This window comes from Triticum urartu, chromosome 6A, assembly GCF_056163025.1.
Source record: "Triticum urartu cultivar PI428250 chromosome 6A, HENAU_Tu73, whole genome shotgun sequence".
Taxonomy (NCBI): Eukaryota; Viridiplantae; Streptophyta; class Magnoliopsida; order Poales; family Poaceae; genus Triticum; species Triticum urartu.
Window position 1 is genome coordinate 242179886 of NC_141878.1, and position 19042 is coordinate 242198927.

Here is a 19042-nt window from a genome sequence, read left to right on the forward strand (position 1 = left end):
ACACGGACATCTTATCTCCGTCTCGTTCTTTTGAAGCATCTCGGCCTTCGCGGAGCTCAAAAACCTATTCACGATGCCTTCGGTCATCGTGCAGACCATGGTCACCTGCGGGGTAGAGCAAAACGATATTTTAGAACCAAGAAAAAATTTGGCGTGATTTTCCCTAAAAATAGGACCAAAAAGAATGCATAGTGCCAAAATTCTTGCAGAAACGGAAATGAATCAACATTCCGGCAAAATATTGGCAACTATCGCATTTCAAATACCGGTATGCAAACACAAACATAAATGCAACACCACAAACATATGCAACACCACAAACATATGCAACACCACAAACATACATAGATCTAGCTAGGCCACAAAAAGTGCATGTGCACGTTGTTCGAGCGAGCTAGGGAGAAAAAAAGTAGATCTACAACATGAAGATAGCTTTCCCCTTACTTACCTATCAAAAAAAGGTAATTTCACCACTTAATTTTGATGAATCTATGGTGCAAATGAGGTGAGGAGGAGGAGGCAGCCGACAAGCTTGGAGAAGGAGGTGGAGGGAATGAAGTGGGGAAAGTGAGTGTGTAGGTGTGGCTGTCCAAAATATCTAGCTGGTCCCAGGTTACTAATGGCGCACCACACAGCCATGCACCATTAGTAACCCAACATACTAATGGCGCACCTCCTCGCCGTGCGCCATTAGTAGTGCAAAAAAAGTAAAAAAATATATATATATATATATACTAATGGCGCACCGTGGCATAGTGCGCCATTACTAGTTTAAACAAGTAATGGCGCACTTTGCAACGGTGCGCCATTAGTAGTTTTGCAAAAAAAGAATAAAAAAATACAGTAGTGGCGCACTCCATGGCTGGTGCGCCATTACTAGTTAGAACTACTAATGGTGCACTTTGCCAGGATGCGCCATTAGTATGTTTGGAAAAATGAAAAAAAAATTGTTACTTGTGGCGCACCTTGTGCCTGGTGCGCCATTAGTGTCTTCCACACTAATGGCACATCACCACATGGTGCGCCATTAGTATATAGTAGTGGCGCACTTCTTCTCTGGTGCGCCATCTATAGCCCTTTTCCTAGTAGTGATCTTCATAGTCCAGGAGTCCGGCCGAAGGTATAGTCCAGTTATCCGTACACCCCCTAATCCAGGACTCCCTCAGGACCCTCTTGGCGGGTGTGGCTGGAGTGGAGCGGTTCCGATTACTGCTTGCTCCATTCCCATTCCCATTGTTGGGGCCATTGTGGTTGTGAGAACTCCCTCCATTGTGAGTATGGCCTTCATGGTTATGGGTATATCCTCCCAAGTTCGGGGTTAAACGAGGCTTCTACTGAGATCCTGAATTGTACTTCCCTTGTCCATACTTCCTCTTGCGGCTCTCAATCTACTGTTGCTTCCCTTCAATCATAAGAGTCGTGTCTACCAGCTCCTGGTAGTTGTTAAATGTTGCCACCATCAACTGCATGCTCATCTCATCATTCAGCCCTTCCATAAACTTCTCCTGCTTCGTGGCATCTGTGGCCACATCATTGGGGGCATAATGAGACAGCTTACTAAACTCATCTATGTACTGAGTCACAGTACGATTTCCCTGGCGCAAGTTGCGAAACTCATGCTTCTTCATGATCATAGCTCCAGTTGAGACATGGGTTGTGCGGAAAGCTTGCTAAAACTGCTCCCAAGTAACATTGGCTATGTGAAAAGTGGCTACGTAATTCTCCCACCATGCGGCTGTTGGTCCATCCAATTGGTGTACGGCAAAACGCACCTTCTCAGCATCCATGCAACCGGCAGTGGTTAACTCCCTTCCAATCCTAGGTAGCCAATCATCCGCAACTATGGGCTCGGTGCTACTAGAAAACACCGGCGGTTGTAGCCTCAGAAAACAGGCTAAGTTGTTAACTGGTGATGGTGTCGGTGGGTTGTTGTTATTGTTGTTGTTGTTGCCCTGATTCTGAACTAGTAACTGCATCAGTGTATGCTGCTGCTGGATCAACTAGCTGAGCTCCGGTGGAAAAAAACCGGGGTCATGTCTCGGAGGCATCTGATGGGTTTTAGAGGGGAGAGATTAGAATAGAATGAGATCTAAGGAGAAAGCACTACCCATATGCACATGAGACAAACACAATCATATCACAAGCAAGGGCATATAATCGATCTAACTATCATTACAGCGCGCAGACTATACTATATACATGGGGATACACTACTGATCATATGGTGGTCTACTAGAAGTTTTGATCGGTGGAAGACTCCATGATATCCGCTCCGGCTTCGTCTTCATAATCATCATCACTATCGTCGGGGTCGGAGTCGGTGTCGTCGATGATGATGTAGTCTTCAGAACGAATCTCCTTGGGTTTGTCGTCTTCTCCTCCTGGCGCGGGGTCTCCCAAGAAAACTCCTAGCTTCCTTGTCATGTCGTCATTCTTCTCCACAAGTATCATCATTTCCTCCTCATATCCATCGCATGTAGACTTAAGCTCCTCTTCTAGCTCTGTGATCCTGGTCATCGCCTTCTACAAATCTATCATGCTTGCACACATCTGGTTCTCTTGGTGACGAATGTGATGGTTTAACTCCTGGATGAACGCTGCAATGGACCTGTCCTTCCTGGTGCTGATCATCTCCCATTGCTCATCTCGATGCCTACGTATCTGGTAGATGGTGTCCTTTAGCTCCTGTTTGTAGACTTCTCCAATTTGTCCCATAGCAATGTGGGCTGCCATGCTCTTTCCTAGACTCCAGGTGGGTGCGTTAAAGGAAAACTCTATGGATTTAGTGACTGGTGTGGAAGTCCTTCTTGGGATTTGGACTTGAATCAACCGATTCTCCTCTTCTGGTAAAGTGGTGGTGTAGGTCCCGTTGAAGCTTGGTATTCCAATGTTTAGGTACCTAGTGACTTCCTTCAAGTGTCGTCCAAAGGGTGTGTCATCATCCGGTTGTGCAAACTTGTTCCTTAAGTCCGCCATCCTAAGGAGTAGAAAATGGAGAGGAGTCAGAAATGAGTAGAGAAGAGTGACCTATGGCTCATCTTAGTGGTCGTGTCCTACATTCAGCATGTGCTCTGATACCATCTTGTAGCTATCCGACCTCAGACGGTCAAATCTCTGTGTTCAGTGTCATCCGTAGATCGGTAATGCTGACGCACACAGTACTTCAAAGGATTTATAACAGAGTAGAAATCACACACTTATTACATCGAATGTCTCAAAAGAGAACTTACTATAATAAATATCGCTTAAGGCCATCTAAGTAGGATAACAGCGGAGGGCTTGGAAGATAAAGTGAGTCCATCAACTCCAACAGCATAGCTGAGTGCACGACAAACGACCTAGCGCACCTTACTCCTCGTCTGAAAAGTCTGCAACATGATACGTTGCAGACCGAAAACGGGTCAGCACATGGAATATGCTGGCAATATAACACAGTAGAGCAATGAACAGGTAAATGCTATCACTACATGCATATTTGGCTGGTGGAGGCTCTACGGTTATATTGTTTTGCGAAAGCCAATTTTTCCCTGCTAAAAAGGAATATATTTTTGTCAGGACCCCGATTCCAAGTCACATCGATCTAGCCGGTAACACCTCATATCACTTTGCGGCCTCACGCACGGTATCCCACGGGTGACGCCTTACCATGGCCCGGGACCGTTTGCGCCTTTTGGCTCACGTATATGACAGTGTCGCTAGCATCCATATGACAGAGAACCCGGGCCGACATGGCTAGTCGTGAACCCAAAGCGGCACAGACCTATGGAGACAGGCATACATGAATCACATCGAACATGTCGGTCATCAACGAGTGATTCCGGGCTGTAGCACTGGGCTAACAGGACTCCGGGGAACCCCGGGCTGTAGTAGGCTAGGCAGGACTCCGGAAGTCACCATGTGACATTTCCCCGAAGGGACAGACATAGGGACGAAGTGAAACACATGCCGGCCAGTCAAGTGTCCTGAGCAGTAGTGCTGGGCTAGCAGGACTCCGGTGAACCGGGCTGTAGCGGACTACTATGGCTCGAGGAACACTAGACTACATTTCCCCATAAGAAAGGCCGTCAAGGATAAACAACTAGATTGTCGGATCCCACTCATACCAAGCATTTCAATCATACACACAATATGCCTGATATGAGTACATACAACATGGCATTACAACAAAACTCTACAACTCAAGTACTTTATTTAAAGGCTCCAGAGAGCCATACATAACATGTTCATACAGATAGGGGTCACATGACCTGACACTCAAGTCATACAAACATACAAGCACATGCGGAAGCAACTAGTCTGGGTACAGACTCTAGAAAGAAAGAAGGCATCTCGAAGCCTGTCTATCTACATAGGCCCTCCATGGCCAGGGTCACCACCTGGGTGGCTAGTCACTCGTCGACGCCAAGGTCTACATAGAACCCATCGGAGGAGGCAGTGTTGTAATCTGAAAACAATAAATAAGCAAAACATGAGTACAAAGGTACTCAGCAAGTCTTACATCAGAACCTACTATACATGCTTATTCTCAAGAAGGCGGTGGGGTTGATGCAGCAAGCCAGCTTTGACTCTTGGCTAAGCTATCCTACGGAACTTCACCAGTAAAATAGTTTTCGCACACGAGTCCACTACTCACCAACATAATACTCCACCGGGGATCCTCCCTCGTCATCCTACGAGAGGGCCATCATCGGTACTCACACTTTATCTTGAGTCTTTTAGTAGTATCCATTAACTTGTCCATGAACTGTATATGCAACCAAGTAGTCCTTTACCGCGGACGTGGCTATTCGAATAGTTTTATACCCTGCAGGGGTGTACTTCGTCACACATGTTTCCACCACTTAGCGTCTGCACACGACATGTGCTCGGCAGACTTCAAGCGAAAACCGACGTGGGTGTAGACCACGACCTGACTAACCTCACAAGTCTCTAGTCCAGGTTTATCGCCTATTCAGGTTCCATCCGCAAGGAAATCCGGCCGGGGCGTCCTCAACGGCCCCAAACGATGTGAACAGGGTTCCCGCGACACCAAACGGGTGACTCGGTACACCGTGCCACGGTGTATCTACCGCAACATAGCCCACCCCTAGGGTCAGCGCTACGCACGGCCTCCAACACGTGTCCTACAAACACCAGAAACTAGTTGCAACTCTTGGACAGAGGCGAGAGGGGTCAGTAAGTCGAGCGGGGTCATATTTCAGGGCCCAATGTGTGGTAGTAGCTGAATCTTAAATCACGCATACAGATCTCAGTGCTTAGGGACGGCCTCAATGAAACAACCCACCATGTACTCCTACATGGCCTCTCATCGATACCTTTACCAAGACATGTTCAACGCATCCCTCACATTACCGGCATAAGCATTTCACTCTAGCCCATCTCCCAGATGAACCAGACCTGACACAACTCTAAGCATAGCAGGCATAGCAAGGTAAGAATCACATACATGGCTCAATCAACTCCTACACATGCTAGTGGGTTTCATCTAGTTACTGTGGCAATGACAGGTCATGCAGAGGATAAGGTTTCAACTACCGTAGCACACAGCAGTTTGAATCGCGTTGTCTTAATGCAGTAAACAAGAGCAGAAGCGAGAACATGGGTTTGTATCGGAATAATCAATGGTTGCTTGCCTGATGGAGTGGTAGTGGGATACTGCCCTTCAGTTGGATACTCGTGGATATCCTCGAAGGCAGAACCTACCACGAAGAACACATCGTAATACAATCAACACATGACGATATGCAACAATATGATGCATGCTATGACATGGCAATATGAATGTGTCTTGGCCTAATGCAAGTTATATTAGAAAGGAATGAACTCATTTGAATCAAAGATTCAAATATTAGCTCATTAAACATGGCCTTAATAGTGCTTTTCCTTATTCTGCCTAAATAACAAGGTAACTTGTTTTGTCATGCATGAAACCATTACAGTTGGATAGATTGAATTTTTCTGATAATTTTTCATATATAATTTATCTCATTTGGAGCTATGGTTGAATTTCTATGAATTTTTGAAGTTTGAACTATTTTCTGGAATTTCCTAAATAAGAATAAATCCAGAAAATCAATTACTGCGTCAGCATTGCGTCAGGGTGACGTCAGCAGGTCAAAGGCGCCAGCCCAGGTCAAACCTGACTAGTGGGCCCCTTCTGTCAGCCTCTCAGCTAATTAGCAAAATTAGATTAACACTAATTAGTTGTCAGTGGGGCCTGGGCCCACATGTCAGTGACTGATTTAATTAAAATTAATTAAGACTAATCCTAATTTAGTTAGCCGACCGGCCCCACCTGTCATAGACTCAGGGGGGGTCTTCCTGGGCCCACCCAGGGGTCAAACTGGGTCAACTCGTCGGCGGCTCGACGCCGGCGAGGCCCGAGACGGCGGAGGGCTTCGGATTTGGTCCTCCGGTGACCAAATCGACGGTGGAGACGTGCTACGCGTAGCTGGGTGTGACGCCCCCGATTTAATCGTACGCTAATCATACACGCAAACGTGTACGATCAAGATCAGGGACTCATGGGAAGATATCACAACACAACTCTACAAATAAAATAAGTCATACAAGCATCATATTACAAGCCAGGGGCCTCGAGGGTTCGAATACAAGAGCTCGATCATAGACGAGTCAGCGGAAGCAACAATATCTGAGTACAGACATAAGTTAAACAAGTTGCCATAAGATGGCTAGCACAAACTGGGATACAGATCGAAAGAGGCGCAGGCCTCCTGCCTGGGATCCTCCTAAATTACTCCTGGTCGTCGTCAGCGGGCAGCACGTAGTAGTAGGCACCTCTGGTGCAGTAGGAGTCATCGTCGAAGGTGGCATCTGGCTCTTGGGCTCCAACATCTGGTTGCGACAACCAGGTAGAAGGGATAGGGGTAAAAGAGGGAGAAAGCAACCGTGAGTACTCATCCAAAGTACTCGCAAGCAAGGAGCTATACTACATATGTATGCATTGGTATCAACTGGAATAAGGCTATTATATGTGGACTGAACTGCAGAAAGCCGAGATAAGGGGGGGATAGCTAGTCCTTTCGAAGACTACACTTCTGGAAGCCTCCGTCTTGCATCATGTAGAAGAGAGTAGACTGAAGTCCTCCAAGTAGCACCGCATAGCATAATCCTAACCGATGATCCTCCCCTCGTCGCCCTGTGAGAGAGCGATCACCGGTTGTATCTGGCACTTGGAAGGGTGTGTTTTATTTAGTATCCGGTTCTAGTTGTCATAAGGTCAAGGTACAACTCCAAGTCGTCCTGTTACCGAAGATCACGGCTATTCGAATAGATTAACTTCCCTGCAGGGGTGCACCACATAACCCAACACGCTCGATCCCATTTGGCCGGACACACTTTCCTGGGTCATGCCCGGCCTCGGAAGATCAACACGTCGCAGCCCTACCTAGGCACAACAAAGAGGTCAGCACGCCGGTCTAAACCTAAGCGCCCAGGGGTCTGGGCCCATCGCCCTTAGCACACCTGCACGTTGCGTGGGCGGCCGGAAGCAGACCTAGCCTAGTAGGCGTTCCAGTCCAATCCAGCGCGCGCCGCTCCGTCGCTGACGTCACGAAGACTTCGGCTGATACCACGACGTCGAGTGCCCATAACTGTCCCCGCGTAGATGGTTAGTGCGTATAGGCCAGTAGCCAGACTCAGATCAAATACCAAGATCTCATTAAACGTGTTAAGTATCTGCGAACGCCAACCAGGGCCAGGCCCACCTCTCTCCTAGGTGGTCTCAACCTGCCCTGTCGCTCCGCCTCAAAGTAACAGTCAGGGGCCGTCGGGAACCCAGGCCCACCTCTACCGGGATGGAGCCACCTGCCCCTTCAGCCCCCATCTCCGAACAGTAACACAGGTAAGGTAACTATGTAAAGTATATTGTATATGCCCATGATCACCTCCCGAAGTGATCACGGCCCAGTGGTATAGCATGGCAGACGGACAAGAGTGTAGGGCCACTGATGGAACACTAGCATCCTATACTAAGCAGTAGGATAGCAGGTAATGGTAACAAAAGTAGTAGCAAGGACAGGCTATGCATCAGGATAGGAATAACGGAAAGCAGTAACATGCTACACTACTATAATGCAAGCAGTATAGAGAAAAGAGTAGGCGATATCTGGTGATCAAAGGGGGGGCTTGCCTGGTTGCTCTGGCAAGAGAGAGGGGTCGTCAACTCCGTAGTCGATCACAAGGGTACGGACAGCGGTCTCGGAGTCTACCGGAAAAAGTAACGGAGGGGGAACACAATAAATAACAGAGCCATCAAAGCATAACATGACAAATGCGGTGCTAGAGGTGATCTAACGCAGGGATAGGTGATACCGGCGAAGGGGGGAAACATCCGGGAAAGTATCACCGGTGTTTTGTGTTTTCGGGCAGATGAGCCGGAGGGGGAAAGTTGCGAGTTTGATATGTTAGGGGTGTGTGGCGGACGAACGGGCTGCGTATCCGGGTTCGTCTCATCGTTCTGAGCAACTTTCGTGTACAAAGTTTTTCCAACCGAGCTACGGTTTATTTTATATTAATTGTTAAAAATTTTAAAACATTTTCTAAATTCAGGATTTAATTTAATTCGAAATTAAATTTGTATTTAAATTCTATGGGTACACAGGAAGTGTACCCAGATCGTGTCCAAGGGGCTGACAGGTGGGGCCCTGGTCAAATGTCCAGTCAGCGTTTGACTGGACCGTTGACTGGTCAAAGGGGGCCCATGGGACCCAAATGTCATTGACTGGGTTATCCTAGTCAGCAGTTTGACTGGTCAATGGACTCATGTGTCATTGATACATGTTTTACTAAACAGCACTTGATTAACTAATCTGGTTGATTTGGTTATTATGCAGGTTAATTAAGTTAACTAATTAACTTACTAGCTAATTAATTAATTAATTAATTGAATAATATTTATTTAATTAATTTCTTTTTACGTTTTATTTTTGGGCGTGGGCCCCATCTGTCATAGGCACAGGGGCCTTGCGGGTCGGGCGAAGGGCGAAGGGCATGCGGGTTACGGGCACGGGCGCCCAGCCCAATTGGGCATTCGCCCAGATCGAAAGGGGGGCGACCATGGGCACGGCGAGGCCGCCCGCCTGAGGCGGCAGTGGCGAGGCCACCACAGGGCGGCGCGCATTGCAGGCGGTTGAAGCCAGCAGGACTCGCAGCGGTGGCGAGCGGGGTCGAGAAGGGCGGCAGCAAGCAACGGCACCAGCAGCAGTAGAGCGAAGCAGCGGCGGCGACACTGGAGCAATTAGCAGCGGCAACAGAGGCAGTTAGCAGCAGCCGTAGAGCAGGGGAGCGGGACGCGGCAGGGGCGGCCGGCGCGCGTGCGGGCGCCGGTGAGCGAGGCCATGGCCGAAGTGGTCGGAGCAGGGGAGGGGGAGGAGGTGCCGGGCCTCACCACGGGGCCGTGGGGTCTAGGCAGCGGTGGCGATGATGCGTAAGTCGACGTGGTGGCCTCCGGGCCTCGATCCAGCGGCGTAGACGAAGCAGGGGTCGACGACGGTGCTCCCAACGAGATCCCAGGCGGCAGGGTGAGTGCGCGGGCGGGCGAGGTCGACGGCGGCCATGGCGATGTGCGGCGGTGGAGTCGGGGCGGATCCCCTCGATCTAAATCGAGAGGAGGCAGAGGGAGTCCGGTAGGGAGGGCGGCGAGGTGGTTCCGACGAGGGGGGAGTTGGGGAGGAGAGCGACGGGCCGAGGCAGCAGGAGGGGCGACGGCGGAGCGGTCCGGCGAGGGGCGCCAGTGCGGTGGCGACGGGAATCGGCGGCGGCGTCGGGCCGATGGGATCGGGGGTCTGCCCCGATCCAGATCGGGCAGAGGAGGAGGTAGCGAGGGGAGTGGGGGAATGTGGGGGAGCGAGTGGGGACCGGGTGAGGGTTAGGGTTACAGGGGGAGTGGATAAGGAGGGGGGTAGTGGGGGGGCGGCCTGGGCCTGTGGCCGAGTGGGCCGGCCTGCTGGGCCGAAGCCCAATGGGGGCCTTTCTCTCTTTCCCCCTTTTTTTTGTTTGTTTCTGTTTTTTTTTGTAGTTTCTTTTGTTTTATTTATTTTTTTGGTTTTATAAAATATACCACTAGCCCCTAAATTAGTATTTATAAATACTCTATTGCCACCTTAATTTCTCATACCTAATAAAATAGTTTAATGTTTTAATATTTATAAAATGCATCTAACTATTTGTATAAGCCACTGTTTTATTTAGTTCAGTGCTTTTAATTATTTTATAAAAATGTGATCCTCCACCATAATTACCTAAGCATTATTTGCCACCTCTAGAACATTTTAATTTTAATGTTTGAAAACTTTACCGTTTGACCTGATTTTGAATTTTTGAATTCGAACGGGATCGAACCATCGTGAGATTTACAACAGTAAGAGTGGTGACGTGGCATCATTAGCAGGGGTTACTGTAGCTTGATTATCCGGGCGTCACACTGGGGCTCGTGCGCATCTAGTGGGGCAAGTGGGAGGAGCTGGGGTGGAGCGAGCTCGCCGGAATCGAGCTCGTGGCGGCGGCCGGAGTTCGGGTGAGGTCGGTTTCGAGGCTACGGTGCATGGGAGGAAGAACTGGTGGTGGCTACGGGTCCCTGGTGTTGCGCTGAGCACGGTGAGGCGCTCGGACGCGTGCTTGCACGGCCGTAGCCACGACGGCGGCATGGCCGGCGGTGAGGAGCGCTCGGGCTCGGAGGGGGCGGTGGCTACGAGGCGTAATCGAGCACGGGAACTAGGGGGAAAGGAAGAGGAGCTCACAGCGGAGTCGGAGAGGGGGTCAGCGGGCTCGGGGAGGTCCTGGCGGCGGCGAATTCGACCGGAGATGGCTCGGGTGCCCGAGGTTGAAGACGAGGGCGAAGGCGGCGATGCAGGGCCTCCGGCGATGCGTGGCTCGGTGGGGAGGACGAGGGAGTCTAGGCGGAGCTAATGGGCTCGTCGGAGGGGCGAGGGGGTGTCTGTGGTGGCAACTACGGCGATCGGCGGCGAGGTACGCGCTCGGCCGTCACGCGAGAGAGAGAGGGAGACGAGGGGGAGAGTGAGCGAGTGCGAGAGGGAGACGTGGGGGGTCGCGTGGCACTTCAAGGCGTCTCTCGGGCGTCGGCGGAAGCAGGAGGTGGCCCGCGTGTGGCCGCGGGCGCCGGCCACGCGCTCCGCGTCCTTCTGGCGCGAGGAGGACGACGACTGGCAGCGCCAGCAGGCTGGGCCGAGCCAGGTGGCTGGGCCAGCACAGGTAAGGCCCAGGTGGGCTTCTTTCTCCTCTTTTTTTTTATTTAGTTTCTGTTTTCTATTTAACTGCAACTGTTTAGCTTTAAATAAAATACTAAAACATTTCCAAAAATCCTGAAAATAAATGTGGCCTCTGTTTTGATTATTTCCAACAGGAAACATTTATTCCCAGAATTATTTGAGCATTTAGATTATTTTATAGCATTTAAATGCCCAAATTCAAATACTTATGATTTAATTCAATGACCTTCTGTTGACCTAGAAAATTGTGCACCAATTTTGCCAGAGGTTCTAACCTAAGACAAACAGGGTGGACTTTTTAGAAGGGCATTTCAGGTTCATTGAAAATATTTTTAGTAAACCCTAGTTGTTTCCAAGGGGGGGTGTTGGGGGTTCTGTCTTCCCCAATTCAAATTTAAGAGGAATTTAAACATGATGCACATTCTAATGCTTGAACTAGCTAGGGTGTGACAATTTTACTTAACTATCATGGTAGTTGAAACATTGAGAATGGTACCCCCATCTCAATCCCAATTAAAAAGGTAATCATTAACAACCCAACAAATTCATTTAGAGTGATGAGATCAAATCAATAATTCAGGTACCAAATACTCAAATTTTCCATAATTGGGGACACAGCTAACCATGATTAGTTTGTACACTCTATAGAGGTTTGTGTACTTTTCCCCACAAGACTCGATCTCCTCCGTTGGATTTCTCACACTACATGGTGTTTGAGAAACGGATGACCGAGACATAGTCTTTCAGAAGCATTAACTCTAACCCTAGGTAGACCGTACCAACCTACATCCCCTACATCTGCTAGCCTACCACTAGAAGAGGTCATGCAACATACTCAACTATGCCAGAGCCCATAATGGCTTGTGGCTGCACACGTAAGTTCCTAGTATGAATAATTTTATGATCCCTTTGAGCCTGGGTGGCGGACCATAGGAGGATCACACGGTATAACCCCGGGATCTCCTAGGACAACACTAGTATAACCCCAGGTGCCCAAAACCTACAATCCACCCAGATGTGTATTAAAGTTGCCACCTTAAATTAAACCATTAATTAACAACTCACATATGTCATGGATATACTCAAACCCAATCCATGTCTACGAGCATCGCATAGCGATAAAAGCATAACGTAGAAGTAACTCCCAAGGGTTTGATAATAAAACAGGTAATAGGTACTACCTCATCATCTACTTCCCCATACCCACAAGTTAAATCACATCCTAATCATGCAGTATTTTGAGGATTGTAACTAATCCATAAAACTGGGTATGAAAGGGGTATGATCAATGTGTTACTTGCCTTGCTGACGATACACAAAACCTAGGGACTCGTAGTAGCACGTTCACACTATGGGTGTTCTATCGCAAACAAACAATAGCATACATAAGCAATCAAGCAAAGATGCATGGGTAAAACTCAAATAATAGGATCTAACAGGAAAGTTCAACTTAAGAACTCCGGTTTGCAAAAACAATCAAATCAAACGAAGCAACGGAACTCAAACTGCGAAAGACACAAGGTCCGACGACTAATCTGGACTAAAGTCAACTTTTTACAGTACCAAAATCTTGTTCAACTTGGTTAAACAGAAAGAGGGTTTCGAGGCGAAGATCTAGGAATTTGAATCACCTGATTCTGAGAAACGAGCGAAAAGATAAACTAAAACAAAAATCAGGGCAGAAATCGCGATCGGAAATAATCACGGAAAAACCCTGAAAAAGAAAAACTGATGAACAGGCTAACGAACAAACGTTCACTGTCTGCGGCTAACGGATGAACACCGATCGTTAAAACGAACGTACGAACGAACGTCCGCTATTTAACTAAACCAAGAAAACCGAACCGATCTAATCAAAAAGACAACGAATATAGGTTTTCGAAATAAAACCGAACGGTTTTTAAATAAAACTGACAGCTACCTCGGCAAACGTGTCGGCAGCGGCGACGGGAACTCCGGCGGGGCGGTGGGCTACTCCGGCGAGGCGGCTCCGGCGATGGGCGGGGTCGGCGACGGTGGGGTGGTGCGGCGGCGGGCGAGGCGAGGCGGCGGCGTCGGCAGCTTCGGCGGCGAGACGGCGCGGTGGCGGCGCGGGACACGGCGGCGGCGGCGGTGCGGATCGGGCTAGGGTTTGGGGTTCGGTGGGGTGGGCTGGCGGCTCGGGGCTGCGGCTCTTAAAGGGCTGGCCGGGTCACGTGATATGGCACATGTATTCCTATGTGATTTTTTTTCTTCAATTTGAGACAAGCTGCTTATGAGAAGTTGCACAAATGAAGAGCCAAGGTATTTTGGAACAAAGACCTGTCACGTTAAGGCGAACGCTTTCACTATTGAAACCATGGGTGTTTACGTGCCGCCACGAGTCCCGCTTCTCATCGACAGGTGTCGTCCGAGCAAGCGTGTGAGTCAACGGGAGGCGTCCGAGCAGACCGCTGCGTCGGCTGACAGGGAGGCGTGAGAGCAGACCACTATGCAGGCTCACCGGGACGTGAGCCCTTTGACTAGGCTCTGCTGCCCACCTTCGTCCCAACTGCTCCCACATTTAATGTCGCCGGCGCCGCATTTTAAAATCAACCCGCACAACCTGGTATCTCTACAATCTTCTCTCTTCCTCTCTGATTCTCCTGTCATCTACCTCCAACCAGCCTGACCTAACCGTACACCATACAGCATCACAATGGTCTGCCCTTAGTGTTCCAATTTCCTGAGGAAGACACCCAGCTAGAGTCTCAAGAACATAAGGCGCTTTGGGACGGGCTTGAACCGGCCTTGCAGTAACACGCCGTGCATGTCCCCACTCACGTTTCGGCTCCAGTCGCCCCGACTGTGCCAGCGCCCATCCCCGTGGCATTGATGTGCTGGGAGCCGCACATTGTCACCGAGCTTGATGCCACGGGGTTCCACGAGGTCCCCGCCGACTTTCACGTGCCCGTGCACCTGCCAGAACATGCGCCTCCGCGTGCACTGATGCGCACGCCCATGCCGGTACCTGTGCACCTGCCAACGCATGCGCCTGCACGTGCACTGACGTGTGCACCTATGCCGGTGCCCGTGCACATGAATGTCTCCGCCGCGTCGTTACCAACGCATGTCCCCGCGTGGCTGCCAGTGCCCCCTCAGCAGCATGTATGGCCACCGTCGACTGCTTCTTTGCACCAACGCTAGTTGCTTCCTCCCGCCACTTGACTCGCTCCTAGAGACTGAAGTCCAAAACATTGTGGCCTTCCTTGAAGCTAGGGCCAACATCCAGGAGTACGCCAACAACGGCGCAAGAAGCCGCCACTGCTATCGTCATCGTCGATCAGTGGCCCGACATCGTCGTCGCTGTCGGTCTGGCCTGACGACACAGAGAGCACGGCAGAGGAGCTGCTTCCCACTACGAGACACCCCCGTCGCCTCCGCGTAATCTAAATTTGCCATGAAAAACGTTCGGATTGCCATGCTTAAAATCCGAACGTTTATCATTTCCGTTTATTTTCTGAATGTAAAGTCGGAGTCAGACTGAATGAAATATATGGTTTGATCGATTGAATGTTCTGCTAGAGCCGTATCAAATTATGTGGCACACACTCTAATCCACGTTAGCGTGGATACAATTTCGATTTTTTTTCAAATAAAGCCTCATTAATTAATTTACAGTATCTCGTTTAGAATGACTAATTATTTACAAGGAAAACATGGGCATGGTAATACACACAGATTCATTTGCAAATGAAAGAAGATTCGTATGGATTCTCAAATGTAGGCGCACCACGCAGACCAGGGTCGTGTTGTGGTGGTCGCGTGTGTCCTATGGACGTTTAGCACCCAGCCACCGACCCCCTCCCTCCCCCCCCCCCCCCCCAAAAAAAATAAGAACGATGTTAAAATAAGTTCGCGCTTCCACGTTTCGGATTGAAATATCTGGCGGCCCCAATTCCAGCCCTGCAAAATCTCCCTTTGCCACCGTCCCCTTCCGCGCCCGGATTGCTCAAATCCCTAATTCGCCGCCAACCCAAGAAAAGTTTGAATCGCCCCTTGTCTCGTCTCTTTCCCCACCTCTGTGTCGGCCGACGACGAAGGTCGCGCTTCACCACCGCACCGGAGCTACCTCATCTACGCCCTCATCCACCGCACAGGGTGGTCCACTGACAATGTCGGCTACCGCAACCGACGTGCCTCACAGACACCGACTTACACCACATCAGGTGCGCTTCACCGACGCCGTCTCCCACCTCGTCGGGGCTACTTCACCAAGCACATCGTCGCACCTCCGCCCCCTGAGGCCATTGGGGCTTCACCAACGGTCTCGTCCACCGCATCGTAGCGCTCCGCTACCACTTAAGATATGCATCTGTGCGTGGCCAGCCAATGCCAGCGCGTCACCCTCAACGGATCTGAAGTGACCCGCACTCTAGCTAAGCGAGCATGCCCAAACGTCGGCCCGAACTAGGTATCCACAAATCACTCCCTTGTGCATTATTCCGATGATGTTGGATATCCTTTCACTACTCTCTTAGCTTACACGCCTATGCAACTCTCACATTAACTCTTATTTCTTCTGGAGATATCATCTGAAACCTGCAAAACCATTTTTAGGGAAGCATGACGGCACTACGGGATCTAGTACACATCCTGCACACCTGTATAACCTTGTAAGTATCTGTCCTCTGATACAACAACAAGGTTGATTCGTCTTATTTGATCAACCATTCGCCATGTCAAAAATGCAGAGGGGGAAGCAAGGAGAACTAGGCCTGCACATCCAAGCAAGTGGTAACATGGACTTGTACATGGAACATCCCAAGTGCAAGCAGAGCTGCAGTGAGCCTATACAACGAGCTAGCGTAAGTCCCTACATTTCATTTAATTCGTACTGGCCTGCGTGTATGATTTGTGTGCAGTGGCGGATCCACGAATTCAAGTTACCAGGGGAGAACATTTAACTTAAAAAAAGAAGGCACTTGCACTCCGGAAATGAACATAACTTGAGAAATGTGAAGCTACATGCACTTTGAAAACCAGCTAATGATCCAAAGTAGTTTAGATTATAAAACACTAAATGATGCAAGTACCAAATAACACAAAATGCAACATGGTGTACAAGGACTACTATCATGGTCTGTACCTGCTTGAATTATTCGTTCTCTGGCTGAAAATATAGAAGTGTAATTGCACCTATAACTAGTGCACAAACTGCATATCAATATATCTATCCTGCACAAGTATGCCTATAGTTTCAAACAACAGATTAGAAAAGTATTTGTGCTACGTTGTCATGATACGGGGATTTTTTGGTAGATGGCCTCGATGTTTCCTAAAGCCATGAAAATGTACTATAATTTGGTTGTCATCAATGCCTGCAAATCTCTATGTCTCTCTCAACATAGCAGATCATCATTAGATACTAAATCCTTCAATGGGAGCTTGCAAAATGCTTGCATTAGATCCATCATTAGACACTATATGTTCATCACCAGGAGCATGTAAAATGTTTGCATCAAATCCTTCATTAGCTGTGTGTTCATTAGACACTTCGGGCTCAAGAACAACATGAGCTTGTATGTTTGCACAAGAAAATGGATTACATACATTAGATTCGGTCAGTTCAGTATTGATTGGGGGAGTTATAAAATAAGCAGAAATTGGTTTCATTTTCTCATTCCCTACATACAAGCAGTTTTACAACACCATCGGGTTTAACTATTGGCCAGAAATTGAACAGTTTAATCATATATAATCAGGGATGTGATGTACCTGCTCGTTGCGCATGCTGCTCTTGCAAGTTGCAATTATTCGTTTGCGCAAGCTCGATGCCATTCCGGTACTGCCGCCGCTGCCTCCCACGCAGGCTACACCCAGGGTTGGATCTTCATCTTCTTGTCCTTCCATTCACTTGAAGCCCGACGACCGCCCTCCAAGGAGGGCACGAGGAAGTGTTGTGTTGGACTTTCTAGCGGTGGCTAGGTTAGGAGCGAACCAGACTGGAGGCTGGAGCGAACGAATTGGGATTTTTCTAGCTGTCGATCGATATGGGAGGCGTACGTTTGGGCCGCAAGCCTACTATAGGGCTTGCCTTGCACTTATGTTATTGGCACATCCAAATTGAAACGTTTTTCTTCATTTTTTTACATTGCCTGCTCGTGCGTTGGGATGAGTAAAACTAGCCTGGGCCAACCTGGGCGACTCAAACTAGGTGCACACTTTCCAGCCACCTGAGGCGGCCGCCCATACCAGCCCCTACGGTAGCGTTGCCCCTTTTTACATGTATGGTTGGGGTAGTGAAAAATATTCCAGTGGCGCTTTTGATTTACCCATTGAATGGTTGAATTGCTTGTTTCTATGAACTGAGTTCGCCAATAATGTGAAGGATGCCAGTCTTTTCATCCTATTGTAGATTGCTTAGATCTCGATATGCCAAATGTAATCGCATGAAATATATAGTAAAAGCCAGTGTGATGTGTGTGCCTACAACTAGTCTGACTACACGTCCTCATATAATATATCAAGGACCCACCAACTTACCAGATTAACCATTCGACTTACCAATGCAGTGTCGGAAGAAAGAAGTATTGGGACTACGTATCCAAGCAATTGATGCCATCCACTCCTTCATAGAAACTTGTAAGCGAAAAAGAAGTTGCAGTGTGCCTGTACAAAGAGCTAGCATAAGTTCAGTTATGTGCTTCTTGGAATTTTAGTTAGCCACTTATTGCAAAATTGTTCAATTACGTTGCTTGGCTTAATTTAGTTTGTTACAGATTACATAATGCCATAGCATGTTAATCCTATTATAGAGTGTGCCTATCTGTGTGTATGCTACTTACTGTTAAGAATTACCTATTTGCCTGAACTTAAATAGCTACTTAAGCATGTAGATATCTGGTCATATGTACTTCTAGGGAGCAGCAGAATTCACGTGTAATTTACGTTCTGATTCCCTGTTTGTTTAAATGGTTTGTTGTTATCACTTGTAGCACTCTTAATGTTTGCATTCTCATAGATAGACAACTATGAGGTTTATATGAGGGACACCGTATTTTTAACTTATATATGTGTTGGAATCATTTGCTTACATCAAAGAAATTTACAGATGCCTGTGTTGCTAGTAAACGGTACCGACTTGTTCCTTTAATATGTTGCCAAGAACTTGTTAGTTTAACTAGTTTATGTGTAATTAAATATGTTTCCAAAACTGGTTAGTTTTACTAGTTTGATGTTAGTTTCATATGGCTCTTCTAAAACTTTATTTATTAATTGCTAACATTCAAGTTTGTAGGATCCAACTGAAACTCCGTTGGGACAACAGGTATGTTTTCAGAAACTTCTTTGTTTACCTGGTTTCCTGCTGTAACTTGTTGTTGTAATCATCTTACCTACTTCAGGTTTTCAGGATCCAATTGGAAGTCCAATTGCACAGCGGGTACATTTTCAAAAATATATTTGTGTAATAGGTTTGCTGCTGTAACTTGTTGCTCTAATCAAGTTACTAACTACTCAAGTTTTCAGGATCCAAGAGAAACTCCAACGCCACAACAGGTTCCTTTTGCAAAACTTGTTTGTTTAAATTCTTTGCTGCTGCAACCGGTTGCTCTAATCACGTTACTGGCTACTCAACTTTTCAGGATCCAAGAGAAACTCCAATGCCACAATAGGTTCCTTTTGCAAAACTTGTTTGTTTAGCTGCTTTGCTGCTGCAACAACCGGTTACAATGATGTTAATAACTACTTTTCAGCATCCAATTGAAACTCTTTAATTCCTTGTTTGTTTAACGGGTTTGCTGTTATAACTCCCAGTTGAGACGTTTCGCTAA